This window comes from Caretta caretta, chromosome 2 (assembly GCF_965140235.1).
Source record: "Caretta caretta isolate rCarCar2 chromosome 2, rCarCar1.hap1, whole genome shotgun sequence".
Lineage (NCBI taxonomy): Eukaryota > Metazoa > Chordata > Testudines > Cheloniidae > Caretta > Caretta caretta.
Genome location: NC_134207.1, coordinates 200,146,540 through 200,168,821, shown reverse-complemented (window position 1 = coordinate 200,168,821; position 22,282 = coordinate 200,146,540). Strand labels below are relative to the sequence as shown.

Sequence of the window (22,282 nt, the reverse complement as noted above, 5' to 3'; positions counted from 1 at the left end):
AGATTTACCAGCCAGATACCCAGTTCTGTAGTAACTCAGATCCCACCCCATCTAACATCCCATCACAGGCCACTGGGCCTATTTACCATGAATAGTTAAAGATCAATTAATTGCCAAAATCATGTTATCCCATCATAACATCTCCTCCATAAACTTATTGAGTTTAATCTTAAAGCCAGATAGGTCTTTTGCCCCCACTGCTTCCCTTGGAAGGCTATTCCAAAACTTCACTCCTCTGATGGTTAGAAACCTTCATCTAATTTCAGGTCTAAACTTCCCAATGACCAGTTTATATCCATTTGTTCTTGTGTCCACATTGGTATTGAGCTTAAATAATTCCTCTCCCTCCCTAGTATTTATCCCTCTGATATATTTATAGAGAGCAATCATATCTCCTCTCAACCTTCTTTTAGTTAGGCTAAACAAGCCAAGCTCCTTGAGTCTCCTTTCAGAAGACAAGTTTTCCATTCCTCGGATCATCCTAGTAGCCCTTCTCTGTACCTGTCCCAGTTTCATCCTTCTTAAACATGGGAGACCAGAACTGCACACAGTATTCCAGGTGAGGTCTCACCAGTGCCTTGTATAACGGTACTAAAACCTCCTTATCTCTACTGGAAATACCTCTCCTGATGCATCCCAAGACTGCATTAGCTTTTTTCATGGCCATATCACATTGGCGGCTCATAGTCATCCTATGATCAACCAATACTCCAAGGTCCTTCTCCTCCTCCTCCGTTACTTCTAACTGATGCATCCCCAGCTTATAACTAAAATTCTTGTTATTAATCCCTAAATGCATGACCTTACACTTCTCACTGTTAAATTTCATCCTATTACTATTACTCTAGTTTACAAGATCATCCAAATCTTCTTGTATGATATCCCAGTCCTTCTCTAAATTGGCAATACCTCCCAGCTTTGTATCATCCACAGACTTTATTAACACACTCCCACTTTTTGTGACGAGGTCAGTAATAAAAAGAGTGGTCCCAAAACTGATCCCTGGGGAACTCCACTGGTAACCTCCCTCCAGCCTGACAGTTCACCTTTCAGTAGGACCCACTGTAGTCTCCCTGTTAACCAATTCCTTATCCACCTTTCAGTTTTCATATTGATCCCCATCTTTTCCAATTTAACTAATAATTCCCCATGTGGCACGGTATCAAATGCCTTACTGAAATCTAGGTAAATTAGATCCACTACGTTTCCTTTGTCTAAAAAATCTGTTACTTTCTCAAGGAAGGAGATCAGGTTGGTTTGGCACCATCTACCTTTTGTAAAACCATGTTGTATTTTTTTCCCATTTACCATTGACCTCAATGTCTTCAACTACTTTCTCCTTCAGAATTTTTTCCAAGACCTTGCATACTACAGATATCAAACTAACAGGCCTGTAGTTACCCGGATCACTTTTTTTCCCTTTCTTAAAAATAGGAACTATGTTAGCAATTCTCCAATCATACAGTACAACCCCTGAGTTTACAGATTCATTAAAAATTCTTGCTAATGGGCTTGCAATTTTATGTGCCAATTCCTTTAATATTCTTGGATGAAGATTATCTGGGCCCCTCCCTCCCCCCGATTTAGTCCCATTAAGCTGTTTGAGTTTCACTTCTGCCTCAGATATGGTAATATCTACCTCCATATCCTCATTCCCATTTGTCATGCTACCATTATCCATAAGATCCTCATTAGCCTTATTAAAGACTGAGGCAAAGTCTCCACTCCATCCTCAGTGTTTAGCGGTCCCACTTCTTCTTTCTTTGTTTTCTTCTTATTTATATGGCTATAGAACCTTTTACTATTGGTTTTAATTCCCTTTGCAAGGTCCAACTCTACTTGGCTTTTAGCCTGTCTCACTTTATCCCTACATGTTCTGACCTCAATAAGGTAGCTTTCCTTGCTAATCTCTCCCATCTTCCACTCCCTGTATGCTTTCTGCTTTTTCTTAATCACCTCTCTGAGATGCTTGCTCATCCAGCTTGGTCTACAACCCCTGCCTATGAATTTTTCCCTTTCTTGGGATGCAGGCTTCTGATAGCTTCTGCAGCTTTGACTTAAAGTAATCCTAGGCCTCCTCTGTCTTTAGGTCCATAAGTTCTTCAGTCCAATCCACTTCTCTAACTAATTGGAGGCTCTTAAGATGCTAAATATTTTTCAGAACAGAGGATTTTCTTCCATAGTGTTTTTCTCTCTATTCCTTTCCCAAATACACACAATAACTGTCATTGAAAAGGATTCCTATAAATGCTTTTTTCCTTTTCTTTGCCATTGCACTTGGCTTGCTGAAACTGACCGACTTTGTTTAAAATACAAAAAAAAAAAAAAAACAATTGTCAGCCAAGGGAAATGCACTGTGGGAAAGTCTCTTTAGTACAGACAAAACAGACTCACAGGATAACTCTGGCTTGCTGCAGTGAATCCCTGTAGTATACATGCCGAGGCCAAACACATAATCACTGTGAGCAAAAGCTGTAAGACATGATCAATGTTTTATACTCTGTCATAATTTGGTGGTGCAATTAGCAAGCAAGATAAAATTATTATAGATCTGCCAATATGGAAGACTGCATGAGTGCATGTGTGTTCTGAATAAATGTGTAGGTAAAGGGACTGAAATAAGCTAATACTCGCCTGCTTATCAGCCTTGGATTGTCTTTGTACCCTTTCTTACTGTATTGTTCTTGAGGCAGCAGCTGTTCATTTTATCTAACAGTGAGCTAGGACAATATGCAGCTATTCATTTGTGCATTTATACATGCATAGACCTAAAGTGACATCTGTGCCAGGTAAAATCATATATCTTTAAACAAATTTTGATTATAACTATCGCTTTTTTAGGACAACTGATCCAAATGTCATCCAGCTTGATGATGTATCTTTTTTTTTTTCTTCTACCGCCCTGAGATCTCTTGTTCTCTCTGTTTCCCCACTCTTCCCGTCAGCATGAGTTGCTGCTCTTATGGCTATGGCAACACATCATTAACTGCAGAGTAGTGGCTTTCGTTAGGGTTCTGCCAGACTTATCTCTTTTCTCTTTAAAAATGAATGAAGTCTTAATTGTGTCAGAACAGTTAGAAAACATTCTTTATTTGTGTTATAAATTATTTCATTATCTAAAGAGTACCCATAATAGACAGAGGTCAACATGACAATTACAGTGAGAAGAAGCTCCACAGGGAGATTTTGCTGTTTATTCTTACTAAAAGGCAACTTCTTCATTTCAGTCTAAAGTTTAATTTAAACAAATATCAATGATGCTGATACAAAGACCAAGGTTGTTATAAGTTTCCCCCAGTCCAAAAAGCCCCACTATTTGGGTTTTTTTTTCCTGCTGCAGAAAAAATAGACCTCTTCCCAATCCCTTTTCAAAACACTGTGATTCATTTGTTAGCATACTTTGCCTAACATAAAAAGGGCCATATTGTTAAAAATGAAAAGTGTGCAGTTCTCGAATTTAAACACCAAATGCAATAAAATGGCGTCTTCTGCCTACTAAGTAATTAGGCCCACTACTCTCTCTTTTATTTACTTATATGTATGGTTACAAACTCATTGTGTTTTTCAGTACATAGCCTGTTTCAGAGTTTCAACCAAACTAATCCAAACGTGTTCAAAGCACACTTGATTGTTTCTGTACAAGAGTGCAGGTTTATAAAAAGGGACAGAACTCTCCTGTCGTCTTTGATTTTGTTTCCACAATTTACTATCATTTTGACGTGACAAACTGCAACACAACCCTCTGCAAATACAGATTTGGAGTTGAAATCTGGACCTTCAATTTTAAATGTTAGAAGACAAAGAGAGAACTTGGGATTATGGTCTATCAGCCACGTTTCAGCCTCCAATCTTTGTTGAGTCCAGCTATGACCTTTTGTATTTGTGATCAGTCATGTTGACTAATAAACTCCAAGGCCAGAGGGACCATTCTGATCATCTAGGCTGACCTACGTAACATAGGCCACAGAATTTCCCCAAAATAGTTCCTAGAACATATTTTTGAGAAAAAAGCCGATCTTGATTTAAAAGTTGTTAGTGACACAGAATCCACCACGATCCTGGATAAATTGTTCTGGCCCTCCCTGCCTGCCCTGCTCCCCAAGCAGAGTTGGTGGCACAGCTCTGAGCTGTACCCCTGACATGCTCTTGCCTCTCACCTGAAGGAGCTCAGTGCCAGTGAGCAACGCCCCCTGCCACGAGTTGCTCCCTGAGGTGCTCACTCACCACTGCCCTGGCACTCCTGGCTCTGCTGCCGCTTCTCAGTCCACAGGCGACGTGTGGGGCGGTCACATTTTCCCCCCATCATCCTTCTCATGAGTTACACGTCATCTCTGGTTCAGCTGATTATCCATCTTGATGCCCAAGTCGTTGCTTCCCAGGATAGAGTCCACCATCCTGTAAGTATGGCCTACGTTCTTTCTTCCTAGATGTATACATCTAGTTTTAACTGTATTAAAAAACGTATTGTTTGCTTGCGCCCAATTTACCAAGTAAACCAGATCCCTTTATATTGGTGACCTGTCCTCTTAATTATTTACCACTCCCCCCAATTCTTATGTCATCTGCAAACTTTATCAGTGATGTTGCCTGGGGTAGTAGGTTCTGAGGCTTCTCTGAATTACTCTTCCACTTTGTCCTTGTGTGGTTCTTGTTCTTAGATGAGTAGATCAAGCTGGATTTCCACTGAGACTGCAACACTGGTGTCATCAGCCTATAATCCGTCAAGTCCCTCTGAAACCTCCTTGTAGAGTTCTTCGATGTGTAAAATGCTTCCTGTGTTTTGGTCAAACTCATCCTCCTGCTTGGTGCAAATTTCAACGTAATTGTACTCGTTAGATGCAAATAGAAAGGTACAATCTTCTCGTGAGTTCTGTCAAATGTCATTGTAAAGCAAAGATATCAATCCTCCCTTTTCAGTCAACCAACCATGAGGCAGATGATGGCTTCTAAGAATTAAGTTTTCACAACACGATTTAGAGCTGTTGGGTGATACTACTTTCTCACTGAGGTGTAAATAATGAGCTGAACACGTGCATATCAGCAGGTTTAGATAGCTGCACCTGAGCAGTTCTCTCATCTTTTTTCATGGCACTTTGTCTCAGCCAGTGGCACCTTCAGGAACTTGGATGCTGTATTCAGTGAGTTTCTTTTCAGCTGCAGAATCACTAGCATTAAGTAGGGAAACATTTTTCCTTCTATGGATGCTTCTAACCATTGCCAGGTAATTTCTCATGTTCAACCAACTATCCTGTCAGAACGTCGTGATTGAGTCTTTTTTAGTTCTCCCTTTGTTTTTCCCTCTTTCTTTACTTCTAGATTCTAGTAGTAGACTGGAAAGTTTAAATCTGCCTGGAGAAATATATCCAGGCTGCAGTGCTTCAGTCATTTATTTAAACTGTTCACTTAGTGCTACATTGAAGCAGCGTTGTTAGAATAAAAGCAAGTTCTGACTTTTAAAAATAGAATTCAAAACTTTGCATTGGTATAGTCACCAGTTGATTTTTGGCATTGAAAAGAAATGGTGATTCTGTAATTATGCTTAAATGCTGCTGGAAGCTCTGAAACAGGGGCTTAACTTATTGAGAATGACCAAGGGCATGGTAAACCCTCTCCTATGTGAAAAGACTGCGATTGTTTACCTTCAAGAGAAGACAGATAATCAGGGACATGATAAATTATATGAAATAATGAATGGTACAGAGAAGGCAGATTGGGAATTTAAGAACAAGGGGATATCCAGTGAAATTAAAGGTGGCAAATGCAAAAAACAATTAAAGGAAATATTTTTCACACAGTTGGTGAAACTTGCTGTCACAGGAAGTTACTGAGGTCAAGCATTTAGTAAGGTTGAGGACTGGACGTTTATATGGATATCACAGATAACGTTGGATAGTATAATCCTGATTTTAAAAAAAAATTGTGGCAGGGGTATTTAACCTCCTGCTTCAAGTGCTTCCTTCTTAATTTTGACCAAGGAGGGCTGATGTGTACATAAACTGGCAATTTCTTTTTTCTCTGCCTGCTTTCTACCTCTTCAGGCTTGTGCATCCCTAAGTGTTTTTCCCTGGTCCTTCCCGTCTTACTGATGTCTACCGTTCTTCCCAGAAGAGGTTCATTACGCACCATTTCTGAACAAGTTGCATGAAAAGCCCTATAGAACTGGCATATGAAGTGATGAATAGAACCCTAAAACTTGTGAAGAATTAATAACTGCATAAAGAAAGGGCCATGATGGTGGTTAAACTTAAGTACACTGTGTGTGTGAAATCACTACAGTTCTGAAATGGACATGATGAGGATAGCAGGAACATTACAGTAGGTAACTACCATTTCTTGGCATTTTATTAGATGGCACTTTAAATTATGGATTTAATTGCACAGAGTGGAAAAATAGAAGGGGTGAAGTAGTAGCTGTGTTAAAAGGGTAGGCTATTGTAGCTGACATTTATGTCGATGGATTGTAGCGTTTTTAAATAGTACAACTCCTACATATTGGAGAAGAGAATGTATTTTTGCTGCTTTATATGCTAAATTTTTCATCTCAGTTATCACGAGAAGAGTGGTTGAGAAAAATGTAATATGAACAACAATTATAAATCTTTGGGTATTAGCCAAGGTATTTGTTGTCTTCAGATTCTCTTATTGTGAATTTATGAAAGGCACTTAGACTAAACAATGTAGTTTAAAAGGAAGACCCTTAAACTGCTTTCTTTAGAGAATTGTAGTCCTCTTCACTGCACAGTGTGAACTCTCATAGGGTCTTGTGGTGTTGATCTGAAACTGTAGTTTTTAGATAAAGATTAAAACCAAGCTTTTTATTTATAAAATAAATAGTTAGCAGATCTGGTTGGTGGCAAAAGCCTGAAAGTAAACTTTTGAAGTTGCATAAAGAGAAAAAAATTCTGTACTTTTTAAAAAAAATGAGGATTTGAAAACATCTGGTTTCTAGTAGCAGGTGTGAGGGTGGGTTATGCCTTAATTACTCACTGTGATTAAGAGGAGCCACAGTGAGAATTGGACAATCCAATTTCTGAATTAATTGTGCCTTTTAGGTACCCAAAGGGGATTTTTATATATCTTGTAATACACATAATGGGTGAAATCTTGACCCCATTGAAGTCAATGGGGAGTTTTTCCATTAACTTCAGTGAGGTCAGGATTTCACACAGAGTCCTTCCAAACTGACACCTGCTGAAAGGACCCCATGGATAGCTTTATTAGCAAATGTGCTAGTGGAACAGGCATTCAGCAGAGTGCAGATTGAAGTGAACTCCCTCTTTTAGGAATATGGGTCAAACCAATTCTTCATCACCTTTGCAGTCTTAGGCTGTAGTGTAGACATAGCCTATGTTGGCATTATTTGGGGTGTGAAAAAACCAACCTCCGAGTGTCATAAATTACACCAACCATAAGCATTCATGTGGACAGCACTATGTCGGTGGGAAAGCTTTTGCCACTCATGGAGGTGGTTTTATTTTGCCAACGGGAGAGCTCCCTCCCATAAGCATAGAGCGTCTTCACCAGACATACTGCGGTGATGCTACTGTGCAATGTACGTATGGACATGGCCTTAGTGTATACCCAGGATTGGAGAAACTTCCATTTTGGGCCAACAAGTGTGATGCATTTTTTTGGGGTGTGAGTGAGGATGGTGAATAATACAATATATACTCGTGGGGGAATTCTGCACCAAAAAATTTTGAGCCAAAAAAAAGTAAAATTCTGCACACAATAGTTTAAAATTCTGCAAATTTTATTTGTCAAAAATAACACTACATAATCATGCCAGTTTCAATTATTTTGGTAATTTATTTCAAAATACCTGTCAGCAAGTATGTAACAATACAGACACCACAAAAATCCCCCCAGGAGTAGAGAGTTAAAAAAACTCCTGTTTCTCTTCCCTCTTCCCCCCCTGCTGGAGCCCAGCTGCGGGTCCCCTCCCCACCAGTCAATACACCTGAATCCCCAGCGACCAGCTGTGGGGCCTCCCCTTGCCCAGACACCCATTCCCCTCTCTCCCCAGAGACAAGCCCAGCCGCAGGGTCCCCCTAGCCTAGACACCGGCACCCCTGCCCCTCCTTGCCCAGACACCTGCACCCCTTCTCCCCCAGACCTCAGCTGCGGGCTCCCCGCAGCCCGAACGCCCACCCCCTACCCCTCAGAGCCCAGGGATCCAGAGGGAGAAACAGCCTGATGCTCAGTCCCAAGCTTGCGTGGAGTTCCCTGTGCACTGCCACCTTCCTTCCTTCAGGGCATGCTGGGAACTAACCCTAACCCTGTAGCTCCCTTGGTCCCTCCCCCTGGCAGTGTCTTCCAGGTGCAATCTGAGCTCTGCTGGGTCCAGTGGCCTCTAGTGGAGGCCAGCAGCACTGCAGCCCATTGGGGGGTGGGGGGAGAGGAAATTCTGCACGCAAAACATTAATTTCTGCAGAATTCCCCCAAGGGTAAATATAATGCCTATATATAAATCAGTGGTGCAGCCTTATCTGATTACTGTGTATAGTATTGGCTACGCCATCTTGAAAAGATATTGCAGAACAAGAGGGGATTCAGAAAAGGGCAATGAGAGTGATCAAGGATGTGGAAAAACTCTCCATATGAAAAGACATTGAAAAGTCTGGAATTGTTTACCTTGGAAAGGAGATGAATAACAGTCATAATAAAAGTATATTAAAATAATGATTGGTACAGAGAAGGTAGATCAGGAGCGTCTATTCTCCCTGTCTCATAACAAAAGGGATATTTCATGAAAATAAAAAGTGGGAAATTCAAAACTGATTTTTGAATTTAATTTGAATTTAATTCCGATAAAAGGAAATACATTTTTACACAGTGTTAGATTACACTGTGGAATTGATTGCCACTGGAAGTTGTTGAGTCCAAGAAATTAGAAAGTTTAAAAAATGATTGAACATTTATATGGATACCAAGATTACACAGCATTATACTTAACAATAAATTTTGGAAAATGTAAAATTTTGGAGGAGGTATTGAACCTCACGCCACAGGGTTTAAACTAGTCTCAAACTTTTGGAGATTAGGATGAGACCAAATGTAGAGGGCAGCTTACTCCACATCTGTTTACCGGTAGTTCTTATACCTTCTTCAGAAGCATCTGGTTCTGGCCACTGTCAGAAGCAGCACACTGAACTAGATGACTTTGCATCTGATACAGGATGTCAGTTCCTATGTTTCTATGTACCTCCTTTTGGTCCTGGAGTGAAGAAACAAAGTGCAGTACAAAAGTGTGGATTTGAACTATATAACCAAAGTCTAGGGCTGTAGTAGGAATATTATATTACTGGACTGACCATTCTTATTTATCATATTTAATGTTTACAAAGGAAAACTGTGTTAAAGGTTCAGGCTATTTTCCAAAGTCAGTTACAGAGGTATTTATATACATTACGAACCATCCACATGACAAAACCACCTAATAGAGATCTGCCCAATAGGATTCTCCTTCATACTTTTGTTAAATTAACAACATCTGCTTCAGAGTATCCAGTTTTACAGCTGAACACTGAAATCTGCACACATGTTCTTTCAGTTACTCCAGTATTTAACCTTTAATGTGACTTTGCTTGATCATAATTCAGGCTTGTGTCTTAGCTGACTGATGTATTGAAAGAAGCAGTATATAAATATGTAAATTACACTTTGCAATTCTGAAAGATTAAATGTTTGTTTTGGTATTACTTTGGTTTAATACCATCTTTATTGGTATCAACACTTGGCTGATTAACATCTAGTTACGCAATTTCTCATTATACAAGTATGTCATAGCGCTTCAGATTTTCATGACTAACACAAGCTCTGCAGGATAGTATACTCCTCAACTGAGTTTGCTTTAGCTGTAAAAGAGTTTTATCTTATCGTGGTTTTACTGGGTCATTTGATAAAAATTCAGATTTATTTTCCTTTTTTGGGGGTGAGGGAGGGGTTGTTTAATTACAGGAATGTCAGTTGACTTTGAAATCCAGTATTGTCTTTGTAAATTACTAAGAAAAAACTACTTGAGTGTACTCTATCTTCCTTGGTCTTTGTTTCAGCCTGCCAAATATGAGATAACGATGTATGAATCTTAGATTTGTGAAGTAGGACTCTTACTTGACCACCATCATTTAATTTTTAAAAGTTTTTATGAGATTGATTAGACCTTAAAATTAATAATCTAAGGTTGAAATGTATATGTATTACTGTCTGAACATCTTAGTTTCATTAAAAAGAACATTTTAAAATATGCTTGTTTGACCTCTTAGTGAATAGGTGGAAGAAAATTAACAAGCTTTTTTCATATTAAACCATAGTTATTTTGAAGGGGATGATTTAAATATCTTCCTAATACTGATCTCCCCCCTCCCTTTACACACAGAGGAAAAATGAAAAAAAATGATAGTGCCATTTTTACTTGTGTGCTGTTGTATGATGTAATTTTCCATGTACAAGGATTAAAGATGCCAGGTTTCCCAGAAGTTTCATCATTAATTTGGCATTTCCTTCCTTTCATGTGTTTGTCAGGCTCTGGCCAGATACGAAAGGGAGGAATATAAAAATAAAAGTGGCAAAGTGGCAGGTGTAGTACCTGAAACTAATTTTCTACTATTACTTTATTTTATAAATAAAAAGAGTTATTATATGTCCAGAGTCTGACATTATATATAATGTATGTGTGTGTGCTTGTATTTTATTTAATGAGACACTATAATGCAAAGTCTAGTTAGTTCTTCCTCAAAAAAAGAGGAGTTAGAAAATTAGTTTCAGGTACTACATCTGCCATTTGGCCAATTTTTAAAGTTTTACTGTTGCATTTTCTTATTTTTTAAAACATTTTTTTTTCTCTCACTACTATCTCTGTGAAAGACACTTACAGACATGGGGAAACTGACACAGAGCTCTCAGATGTACAAAATAAAGAAATACATATTGTAATCTGTAGTATTACTTGTAACAACAGGTTAATTTTTTTTTTTTAAATTAAGTTGGTATCCCTTTAAAAAAAAAAAAGTGTTTGTGTATTTATGTATGTATGTGCTTTCCATCTCAGGCTGATTGGTGCAAATTAAATTTTGTGTTTAGTCCAAACAGTGTGACTGCAGTACAGATATCCATGAATTCTGCTAGATGTCATGAAAAATAGCTTTGTGTAATTTTTATAGTTAGTTTAAGAAGCTTATGAAGAAAATATTTCCCTGTATGATTTGATAAGTGAGCCAGACTCTGAGAGATCCTTCCTGAAGTGCTATTAAACTTCAAAGTTTTTATCTAGTTATTATGTGTACTTGTGAATAGAATGTGGATTGTTTTTAAGCTAAAACTGCAGGTTGACATTAAGGGGGTCAAACTGGAGGAGTGGAGCTCCTGGGTTTTGTAGAAGAGGTGGTAAGAGGAATTCCTAAGTTCCGGCAGTTCTTCTTTATGTGCCTGGCGCTAGGCTATATCAGGCAAAACTTGCTGCTCTCCTTGGTTGTCTCCTTACCAGCATATTTAATTTTATCAACAAATATTCTCTGTTTATGTGCAGGTTGGTGACTTTTTTTTTAAAAGGGGGGGGAATTAAGAGGGCTTGAGTTTATACACGTGCTGATTTTGGTGTCAGTATATATGGTATGTTTCATCATATCCTTTTCCATGTCTTAAATGTGCTGCAGCTTCTGTTACCTTCTGCTGAGTCGTCATTATCACAATAACACTTATGTAGACAAGCCCCCTGATAATTGAAGAACTAAAAATGATATCAGCACAAAAGACAACTGAGAGGGAAAGCGTGTTTCCATCAATGTTTAAAACTGTTTGTTTTTTGTTAACACTTATTTAACTTCAATGAGTGACTAACGTTCTGGGAAAAGTACATTATTTGTTGGAAGATTCACTGCACCAGCCTGGTCAGTTACGGAGTGAAAGCTGACCATATACATCCTCTGAAACCCAGTGTGTCCTGCAAAACCAGAGAAGACCAGACTTGACATTGCTGATATTTCTAAGATAAACAAACTCCCTCAAGCCATTTTTCATATTCCATAAAATAGCAATAAAAGGCACAAACCCAATAATTTATTTCAGATACTTTGAAAGTCGTCTTTTAAGTAAACTCTCTTATTCTTAAAGTCAGATTGTTGACTCCTGCATAGTATTGGCTGACACTGTCATTATAATAAACCTTGACTAACTACAGTGACTCTTGCGGGCAACAATAGGAACTATTATTTATTAACTAGAACAACCTACAATGCTATATAAAGATTTTTAGTAACTACTCTGTAATTGTTTTGTGTTTTACTTTAATAGACTGTTTAAGAATAAATTAGTATCAGAAACCCCATCCCAGACCTGTCAGTTGAACAAATTTCTAGGCTGTCCATTCTACAATTGTAAAATGCATTTTATTAGGACTTGTGTGGCATGCAACTGTGTTAATACTCCACAGTCCCCTGTAATCAATAAAAATATGCTGTGGTTGTGTAGTATAGTTTGATCTTAAATGTTTTTTTCTAATCAACTAGGTTTAGCCAATTGTGTGTCAGCATGTTGTGAGTTACCCAGAATTTGCCCCCAGCCACCTTAAAAAACATTTCCTTTCAGCGACGACAATGTACGCATCAGTTAATATGAATGCGATGATTTCGATTTGCTGAGTGCATGAGAGGAAGTTGTATTTAAATGAAGGGGAACTGATATACCTGAAGTGGGAGGAAGGATGGTCTGGTGGCCTAGGACAGTGTTTCCCAAACAGAGAGAGTCTGGATGAGTCATCATCACTTTTCAGACACCTCAAGCCCGCTACTGCAGTGTCTTTCACTGTCCTCCACACATCACTACCCATGTGTGCCTTGGAAGCACGGCTGTCCCTGTACCCTGCTCTTTCACTTCCACTGGGCAGGGGCAGCAGCGTGGGGAGCGGGATCTGGCAGCACCAACCCGGAGGAACCAGTAGCCTGTGGGAGACAGGCCTGCTGGGAAAACGAGAGCAAGGAGGCTGGGGAGGAGGCAGCAAGCGGATGCCCCCTCCCCACCACACACACTTAAACTGGTGCTCTAAAGTCCTGTATAAAAGCACTGCTAACTAGCAGTAGTTTCTATACGGTTGGTCTTCAAAAAAGATAAAATGCAGTTGATGGGTTGCCTTAGAAAAAGTTTGGAAAGCACCAGCCTAGTTTGTGGGAGATGCAGGTTCAATTCCCTGCCCTGCCATAGGCTTCCTGTGTGACATTGGATAACTCACTTAGCCTTTCTGTGCCTCAGTACCCCATCTGTAAAATGTGGATAATGCTTTTCTACCTCAGAGGGCGCCTGTCAGGATAAATTCATTAAAAGACAGTGAAGTGCTTTGAGACCTACTGAGGAAAAGCACTAGTTAAGAAATGGTGGGGGGGATTGTTACGGACGGGATTATTTTTTCCTAAGTCTCTCACAATGTAAAAACAAAGCTTTGAAGATCAGTGTTGTGTCGTGTAATTCTGCAATATTAGTTCATTTTATGGAGAGCCACTTTATTGTATTAGTATCGTTACTACAGACTGATCGATAATGATGGTTAGAAAAGTCAGTAGAGGAATACATGGTCATGGAAAGAGTAGTACTTGACTCCTTTTTCTTTCACTTCCTCTGTTAGAGTATTGCATATCCACTTGTAACTGTCTGGAAAAACTATAACACCAATGTCCTAAGGAACATCAAGCACAGTAGTGTGATCTGTCCTAAAATATCCATATTTTAGAGTGTCTTTTTAGATGGGTGCAGGAGACAGATTGCAGCACGTTTCTAGTCTGAGGAGTTTTCTCCTCCCATTTAAAAATATTTCTTAAGAGTGTTTTTCCAAATAAATATGAATGCTGGCTTGGGAAGAAAAATCAGTTTGTAGCCAAGGAACCCAATCTTTATTAGTTAGAGGAATTTTGGAGAGTCTTCAGCATAGGAGCACCTCTAGCCAAATGTTACACATAATTATTAACCTTCTGGGTGCCGGTTTCTTCAAGGATGTTCATAACTAGCAGTGCACTTTAATCTAAGTTATTTAGCTTTTGTCTTTCTTTGACATAGTAGTGGTGTGACCACTAATATTAAACCATTGGTAGTGTAAAGTATTACTAATGAGCTCTGAGGGAGATAACCTGTATGAAGTTACCAGAGTAGACTAATTTGGTTTACTCAATAGTTTGGATTTTTTTTAAATAAAAAAATGTGTATATGGATTTTTATTTTTTATTTTTGGCTGGAGAAAGAAGCCTCCCAATTGTCTGGCTCTGAGTCCTATTGTTTAACTTTATGGTGCACTGTTTGCAAACTCTGCAAATGCATGAATGGATATGCTAGGACTTCTAATCAATTTGTCTAGACTTAATCTCTCATAAATAGTATCCATGTGTCTTGTTCCTGGAGTAGCCGAGTAATCTTACTGTATTTCTGTTTTTCCAAATGGGTAGAAAACATGCGATTTAGGAAACCGTCTTCTGATCCCTTTAAAATGAAGGTGGACAGTTTGAAGGGTAGGATTTGCTTGCAGTATTTGAAAACATGTTTATAGTCCTGCAACTCGCAAAGAATGTGGACCATAAGCCTGTCTTGTCTTCAGAGATATTAGCTGCAGCCAGTTCTGGTGACCCATGTGCTTTGGTATCGGTATTGATTGGCAATAGTGATGCAGAATTTCTTGAAGGAGATGCTGTCCCTTTTCAGTCCTTATTCTATGCAAATCTGTTTTACTTTTTCCTGCAAAGTTATATTTCAACACTAAGACAAAGTGATGAACTAGCTTAAATTTGACTTTACATCTCCCATTCAATGATAACCTAAACAGGAAAGAAAAGGAGTACTTGTGGCACCTTAGAGACTAACCAATTTATTTGAGCATAAGCTTTCGTGAGCTACAGCTCACTTCGTCGGATGCATACTGTGGAAAGTGTAGAAGATCTTTTATACACACAAAGCATGAAAAAATACCTCCCCCAACCCCACTTTCCTGCTGGCAATAGCTTATCTAAAGTGATCTCTCCTTACAATGTGTATGATAATCAAGTTCGGCCATTTCCAGCACAAATCCAGGTTTTCTCACCCCCCCCCCCCACACACACACACAAACCCACTCTCCTGCTGGTAATAGCTTATCTAAAGTGACCACTCTCCTTACAATGTGTATGATAATCAGGGTGGGCCATTTCCAGCACAAATCCAGGGTTTACCAAGAATGTCTGGGGGGGTTAGGAAAAAACTAGGGGAAATAGGTTACCTTGCATAATGACTTAGCCACTCCCAGTCTCTATTCAAGCCTAAGTTAATTGTATCCAATTTGCAAATGAATTCCAATTCAACAGTTTCTCGCTGGAGTCTGGATTTGAAGTTTTTTTTGTTGAAGAATTGCAACTTTCATGTCTGTAATCGCGTGACCAGAGAGATTGAAGTGTTCTCCGACTGGTTTATGAGTGTTATAATTCTTGACATCTGATTTGTATCCATTTATTCTTTTACGTAGAGACTGTCCAGTTTGACCAATGTACATGGCAGAGGGGCATTGCTGGCACATGATGGCATATATCACATTGATGGATGTGCAGGTGAACGAGCCTCTCATAGTGTGGCTGATGTTATTAGGCCCTGTGATGGTGTCCCCTGAATAGATATGTGGGCACAGTTGGCAACGGGCTTTGTTGCAAGGATAGGTTCCTGGGTTAGTGGTTCTGTTGTGTGGTATGTGGTTGTTGGTGAGTATTTGCTTCAGGTTGCGGGGCTGTCTGTAGGCAAGGACTGGCCTGTCTCCCAAGATTTGTGAGCGTGTTGGGTCATCCTTCAGGATAGGTTGTAGATCCTTAATAATGCGTTGGGGGCTGAAGGTGACGGCTAGTGGCGTTCTGTTATTTTCTTTGTTAGGCCTGTCCTACAGGAAACAATAAGATCTGGAAGAAGTGAAAGAGTATGACTTTCACTCCAGAACTATCTTCATTTGTACAAAGATCACTTGATGTGCTAAATCCAATTGTAGGGTTTGTTTGCCTTCTGACAGCATAAAAATTACAGAAGTTAATTTACTACTATTTGTTCTGTATCAACTACCAAAACCATGTCGGAGTCTGAGATGGCACTGAGCCAGTGGCTGAAATACAGAAATGCTATACCTGTGAGACTATTTAGCTTTACCTATGAATTGTAAATACAGCTATACAATAAGTACTAAATTTGGAAACAAGCTTTGATTGTCTGGAGGAATTTCTTTCCTCAGGTTGGTAGCTAATAGTCCAATTGACAAATGGCAAGAAGGAAGCTGATGGTAAAAATAGTACAAGGTTAAGTTTGCAGAGCATAGCTTTTACCATCACCTCTTTCTGTCATTTAAATAAACCATTACGAGTTGTTAGCTGAGTCATACTCTTTCACTTCCAGATCTTATTGTTTCCTGTTTAGGTTATCATTGAATGGGAGATGTAAAGTCAAATTTGAGCTAACACTTTGTCCTTGTGTTGAAATATAACTTTGCAGGAAAAAGTAAAACAGATTTGCATAGAATAAGAATAATTCTACTAACATTTCAAAGTTTGGCATTTCATGTCCTTGCATATTTAAATAAAGGCATATGCTGCAACCTTGAGCTTTTATAAAACTGTCCAACCTCTCTGTAGCAGGATTGGAGCTTAGCAACTGTTCCTATATGTGGTAGGATAAACTTCCAGTGATCAGTTGCACAGGGAATCTGTGCAGGAGGAAGCCATTGCTGGAGAAAGTAGACCCCCTCTGGGAGTGGAGTAGTTTGGATTTATTTTCAATTTTGGAACCAATGTTAAATGCATTAATTTCTCCTGAACCTTTTTATTAGGACTTGCTTATAAATTGAAGGGATTATTGCTAAACTACATAGAGCTTCAGCGTATTCTCGAGAAAAATGTAAGCCTCTTTCTGACCCCTCCAGTAATCAAGGGTTTTATTTTTAAGCTTTGAAGTAAGTTTTAAAAATTGAACTTTGCAGCAAAACAGTCTAACAGCATTGGCCTTCCCACAAAACGTTTTCAGATACTTTGGTAGCAACCTCAGAATTGTGCGTGCTGTAAGTAAAACCTACACATTGTGGTTGTTGTCCTGCAAACACTGGGGCACAGTCCTTTCTACCATAATAAGATAAGGTTGCAAGCACCTCACCTGATGGAGAACACTTGTAGGACTGACTGACCATTTAGTTGGATTGTATTGCACTGGTTTTCACTCAGCTAAACTGAACCATTTGCAAAATATCTTTGATGTGTTAACCCCACTAAATTTTCACTAAGAAAACCCCAAAATGTTTTTACTCTAACACATGAGATTACATACTTCAATGTTGGATCCTAAATATTGTGCTTAATTCATACTTTAACTTCTTCCCAAGTTAATTTGCTATGAAATTTACCTTCCAGTTTCGGGCATACACTTTTTCTTGCAGTATTATTTCTTTCAAAAATGCCTTTTAATAAATTGATTGGATACTTAATGAGAGTCATTCTTTTCCAATTTCTACCAATGAAATGTTGTGTGAGCCTTCTGTCTCTTCTCTTAGGAATACTGTAAGATTTGGAAGGCATTTGCCCTTGGTAATAGTTGTGACTGTCAGACAGAAAATACCAATATCTTGAAGAAGTAGATCTAGTTATTACCATAATAATACTTAGTGCTTCATGCTTTTTCATTCTTATGCTCAAAGTGCTTTACAATGGGAATTAAGTAATTAGGTCTTGTTATCCCCATTTTACAGATGGTGGGATCACCATAACAGTATTCTGTTCTATTTTTACAATATTATCTCCCCTGCTTCCTTTAAAAAACAAAAATAAAAAAGCCCAGCTAGGCCTCTGCCTTCTCCCTGGTGTCTATTCCCCACCTCTTATGCAGCTCTAAGGCATTTTCCCCCAGTCAATCCATCATTTTAGTTAATCTTGACACTGGGGAGCAGCTGGGAGCTGTCCCTAATTAAAGTGGGCAAAAATATTCCTGCGATTTATTTGGTCACGTGATAGTCCAGTACGCTACCATTAGGCTGTCAGAGCTGTCCAGACGGGATTTTGATGATGGTGGTGGTTTTTTGTTGTTGTTCTGGTTTGTTTTGTTTTTAGGTTTCTTTTGGTCCAGTTTCTTTCCTTGACCTAAAAATGAGACAAAGTTAAAATTCTATTTGATGTTTAAACTACTGAAAATAGTAATTAAACGTGCATGACTCAGGGCATCGTCTTAGTGTCTTCTGTCTTGGCTGTTCAGATTCATTTCTCAGTACTTTGTGATGTTTCAGTGCTTATTGAGACTATTGTCAAAGGAAACTATATTGTGGAATCTTAAGAGATGCAAAACATGCCTACTCAGACTCTTGTAGAAAGCTAAGCATGTACGAGATATGTTAGAGGGATCTTTTCCTGTCTGTCCTGAATGATTTAAGATAGGAGGCAGAGTAGCAGGGATGAGACTGTCTGCAGCCCTTACTCTTCAATTTACACAATTAGTAATAGTATTTATTACTTGTTTATGCTGCACAGTATGCAAAAATAGACCTGCCCTGCCCTGAAGAGCAGCTCTGTTGGTAACTCAGAATAACCACTTTGTACAGTGTGGGGGGTGTAATACATTTCTAGCAGGTACAGTGTGTGTGGGAGGGAATAATTATCTCTAAAATTATGGTTGTGCACTTGTATACATTTTTAAAAACAAGAGATCATGGCTAAATGCAACATCCCTTAATAAAAAAAAATCCTGAGAGCAGAAAACTTATTTAATACAGAATTTCCTGACTTGCATGTTTACATTTTCTGTGAAACTTCCAAAAGCAGTGTTAAGTCTGCACCCCATCTTTCCTCCAATACCTACATCTGTCATTGTAGAGCAACCCAAACCCCTCATCCGCCACTGGTCAGGGACTTCTTGTGTCCTTCGCTAACCTCCCCTAAGTTCCTTCTCATGATATAGGTTAGAAACCCCCACTATGATATGGGCTACCAGAGTGGGACAGAGTTGTAACATTATATAATGGACAATATATTGCAATGGATGAGGGGGGAGAGTTTGGGTCAGTGCTGGAAACAAATGTTTCACTACAATTTCATATTAAATGCTCAAACTTAAGTCTCTGTTTACAAAGCATTTTGCTCTTGGATCTTTTTTTAAAAGAAAACAGTTGTTTATATTTTTAAGACAGTAGATGAAGAACACTGGCACCTGTTACTAATGACCACCATCAGGACTCCATTTTTTATTTAATTGTTTACAATAGGTAGCTTCATAATATAGTGATGCCCAAACAACTTGTTTGTTTTAAAGTGTAAAACAAAAAGATAAATATTAAGGTAGAGAAGAGAAACATTATTTTAGTCTCTATGGTTTGAGTATTATATGAAACAGAAAATTTGTATCACTGTATTAGAGGCAATTCTGTAAGTTGCATAAAACCAAATGGTCAAACCATGATGCATTTTGTGTTTTATTAAACTGAAACAAAGAATTCTGCCATAGAAATCATGCCCTTTTAAAGTCCAGTGCATTTTATTTTATGTAATAAGTTAAAAAATATCTTCACTTCAAAATTATTGCTCCTGTTTTCAACTTGTTTGGTGTTCAATTAAGACTGTTGCCATCACAGTTCGTAATTTAGCAGCATTAGAGTAGAAATGACTGAGGTGGTTTTGCCTGGGAATACCCAAATTCTTCCAATGTGGTGTTTGCTTGCATGTAGGTTTGATCTGGATCTCTGGAATGGGTAGTCTCGCTAAAGATTTTTGTTCTCATCTTTTGTTTTCCAGAGACATGTAACTCCAAAACTGCTTGGCCAATTTGCTTTAGATTCAATTCAAAAATAGGGCTCTGGATTTGAGTGAGAGTTAATGGTGGTTTTCCTCATGGTCCTAATTGAAATATTTGTTAGTTTTCCATGGGCTACTGAAATTAATTGTGGCTAATGAAATTCTTTTCTCACACCATCCTGTCAACTTGACCTGAGGTGGTCGGTGGCATTTTAAGTGATATCCATAAATTGATTAACCCTTAGAATAAGCACAGTGCCAGAAATGTAGGCACATGGAGGATTTTAACAGTGAAAATGTAGCCACAGGATTTTTTAGATGCCTCCAGGGTTAGGCGGCAGCCAAACAGGGGTTTTGAGGATCTCAGGTGATGCCTGAATATTGGATGTAGGTAGCAGATAGGCGCCTAAATCCTTTTGTTGATCTGGCTTCAGTCTTTTAACACACCCCCAACCTCCACAAAACTCTCCCCCCCAAAAGTTCTGGAGGTAGAGGGTTATTGGCTTTTGGATTTAATACAGTGTGTTGTAGCTATTTGTAGTGGAATCAGTTTATATTATTTTAAGTTGTCTTCAGAATGGTCAAGTGTATGACAGCTGCTAAATGTTGCATCAGTCTGTTATAGTCATTTGAGTATAGCGGTGATGCAGATTATTGGAGGTATCAGTTGCATCTATGCACCATATACCTACATATTAATGTGTTCTTTTTAAACAGATAATTGCAAAGGATTTTAAGCAAAAAAATGTAATCCCTCATCTTTGACTACTTTTTGTATCTTCACTGAAGTTAATGCCACTGCACTTAAACTACATTCAAGTACCATCACTTTTCTAATAAACACTTGGGTATTGAGCCACTTGATAGTACCTAATCCTAACTTAAACCCAAGTAATGTTGCATTCTGTAACTGACTTGCATCTTCCCCTTTCAATCTTTTCTTTATAAGAAATCAATTATGCTATTTAAAAATTGAAATCCTCCAGCTATTTCACACTGTTAATTGAAATGAAAGGCTTGAAAGGTAAGCTACATGCATCACTTTTTAATAAAATATTGGGGAAATGTCTACTAATGTTTTACAAAGATGTGATAGATATATTTAATCCAAAACTCTATTAATATACTACTACATCTGTGGAAATGAAAGCACCTTGCATGCATTAATAACTAATTGGAAGCCTAATAGGGTATAAGACATTTCTAAGACTATTATGAATAATATTTTTGAAGTCATTTGGGTTTTTATTGAATAATAATTTTAAGTCATTGGGGGTTTTTTTTGTATTGATAGTCATTTGGGTTTAAACTAGAAATGAAATGCAAAATAAAATACTGAAATATTTCTCATAGGCTCTGAGGGCCTTATTTAGTATGCTGATCATGTTGCTTCCCCCTTTCCCGCCCCCACCCCACGTTGAAGTACTCCCAGTTGACAGTTCTTAATTTGTAAATTCCAGCAGTGCATTGGTATTAACAAATTGCAAGGACCTGTTCCATGCAGTAGTTCCATCTTAAGGGGGTTGGCTTGTGCAACTTGGAGTAATGATAGTGTTTCAACACCACTCCCAAGAGGTAATTTCTTGGAGTAGTGACTAAGGGCACCCAAGAGTGCCTTTTCAATAACTTTGCACAGTTAAGCTGGTGCCTGTCCCTAGGCAGGGCTTCTTGTAGAAATACAGTAGTATCACAGCCCATTACATGTCTAGTAGCTGTAGAGCTAAGCATCCAGATATACAGACTTGTATGGGGCAAAGAGAAATAATTAGGGAGGAGAGGGATATCATGAGTCTTTAGGGTACAATGGATTTTACCTTACATTAGTGTTTTTGTTCGAAGCCTCATTTCACAAGCTATGTGAAGCTTTGGGTTTGGATGTGAGAGAGATTTTCCAATGTACAGTGTGTAATTTTTGTGTTAGTTTTCAGAACTTTACACATTGGGGAGGATGTGGGGAGACATGCAAAGAAATCTTCTAGTACGGGTCTTGCTATTAAAATTAATCATCAAAGTACCATGGGCATTTATTGGATTTGGAACCTAAAGATGAGATAATAGAGGTATTTGATACAAAATTCCTTCTCCCTTTGCTTACCCATACATAGAGGAATATGTTCACCAGCAGAACAAAGAACAGAAAGCCGTCCATCATCCTTGGGTGTTGGGAACTTTACAGTGTGATCTAACATTATTTGTATTTATTTATTTCTATTCATAACACAATTAATAAGCACCCATCAGTTGGATCCTGTCACATTATCACGTTCATATTGAATGCATTAGATGCCTTCCACCTCTAATACTAATGCCCCATAATTATTATAATGAATAAAAGACCTTTAATTTATCCCTCCACCCACATCAGTGCTAGGAGAAAAAGGTGGTCTTTGCAGTGTGTTTGGAATGTTAAATCCAAGATTTAACCCTGATTTTATGGAAATTTGCAAAAAACAGCTCTGTAAAATGGGCCGCAACATTAGGAAAAACCCATATCGTTGCTTCATTTTAGAAACCATTTTGCACAAAATATACTGTGG

The 22,282-nt window shown here is 38.5% G+C and overlaps 2 protein-coding genes across 4 annotated transcripts in view; both read left to right on the top strand.

Moving 5' to 3' along the window:
* RPL15 (ribosomal protein L15) overlaps nt 1–22,282 on the top strand; it is a 153,642-nt gene that overhangs the window by 97,937 nt on the left and 33,423 nt on the right. The window lies entirely within an intron of this gene.
* The window catches only part of LOC125631627 (ubiquitin-conjugating enzyme E2 E1), a 63,648-nt gene that overhangs the window by 27,154 nt on the left and 14,212 nt on the right, over nt 1–22,282 (top strand). The window lies entirely within an intron of this gene.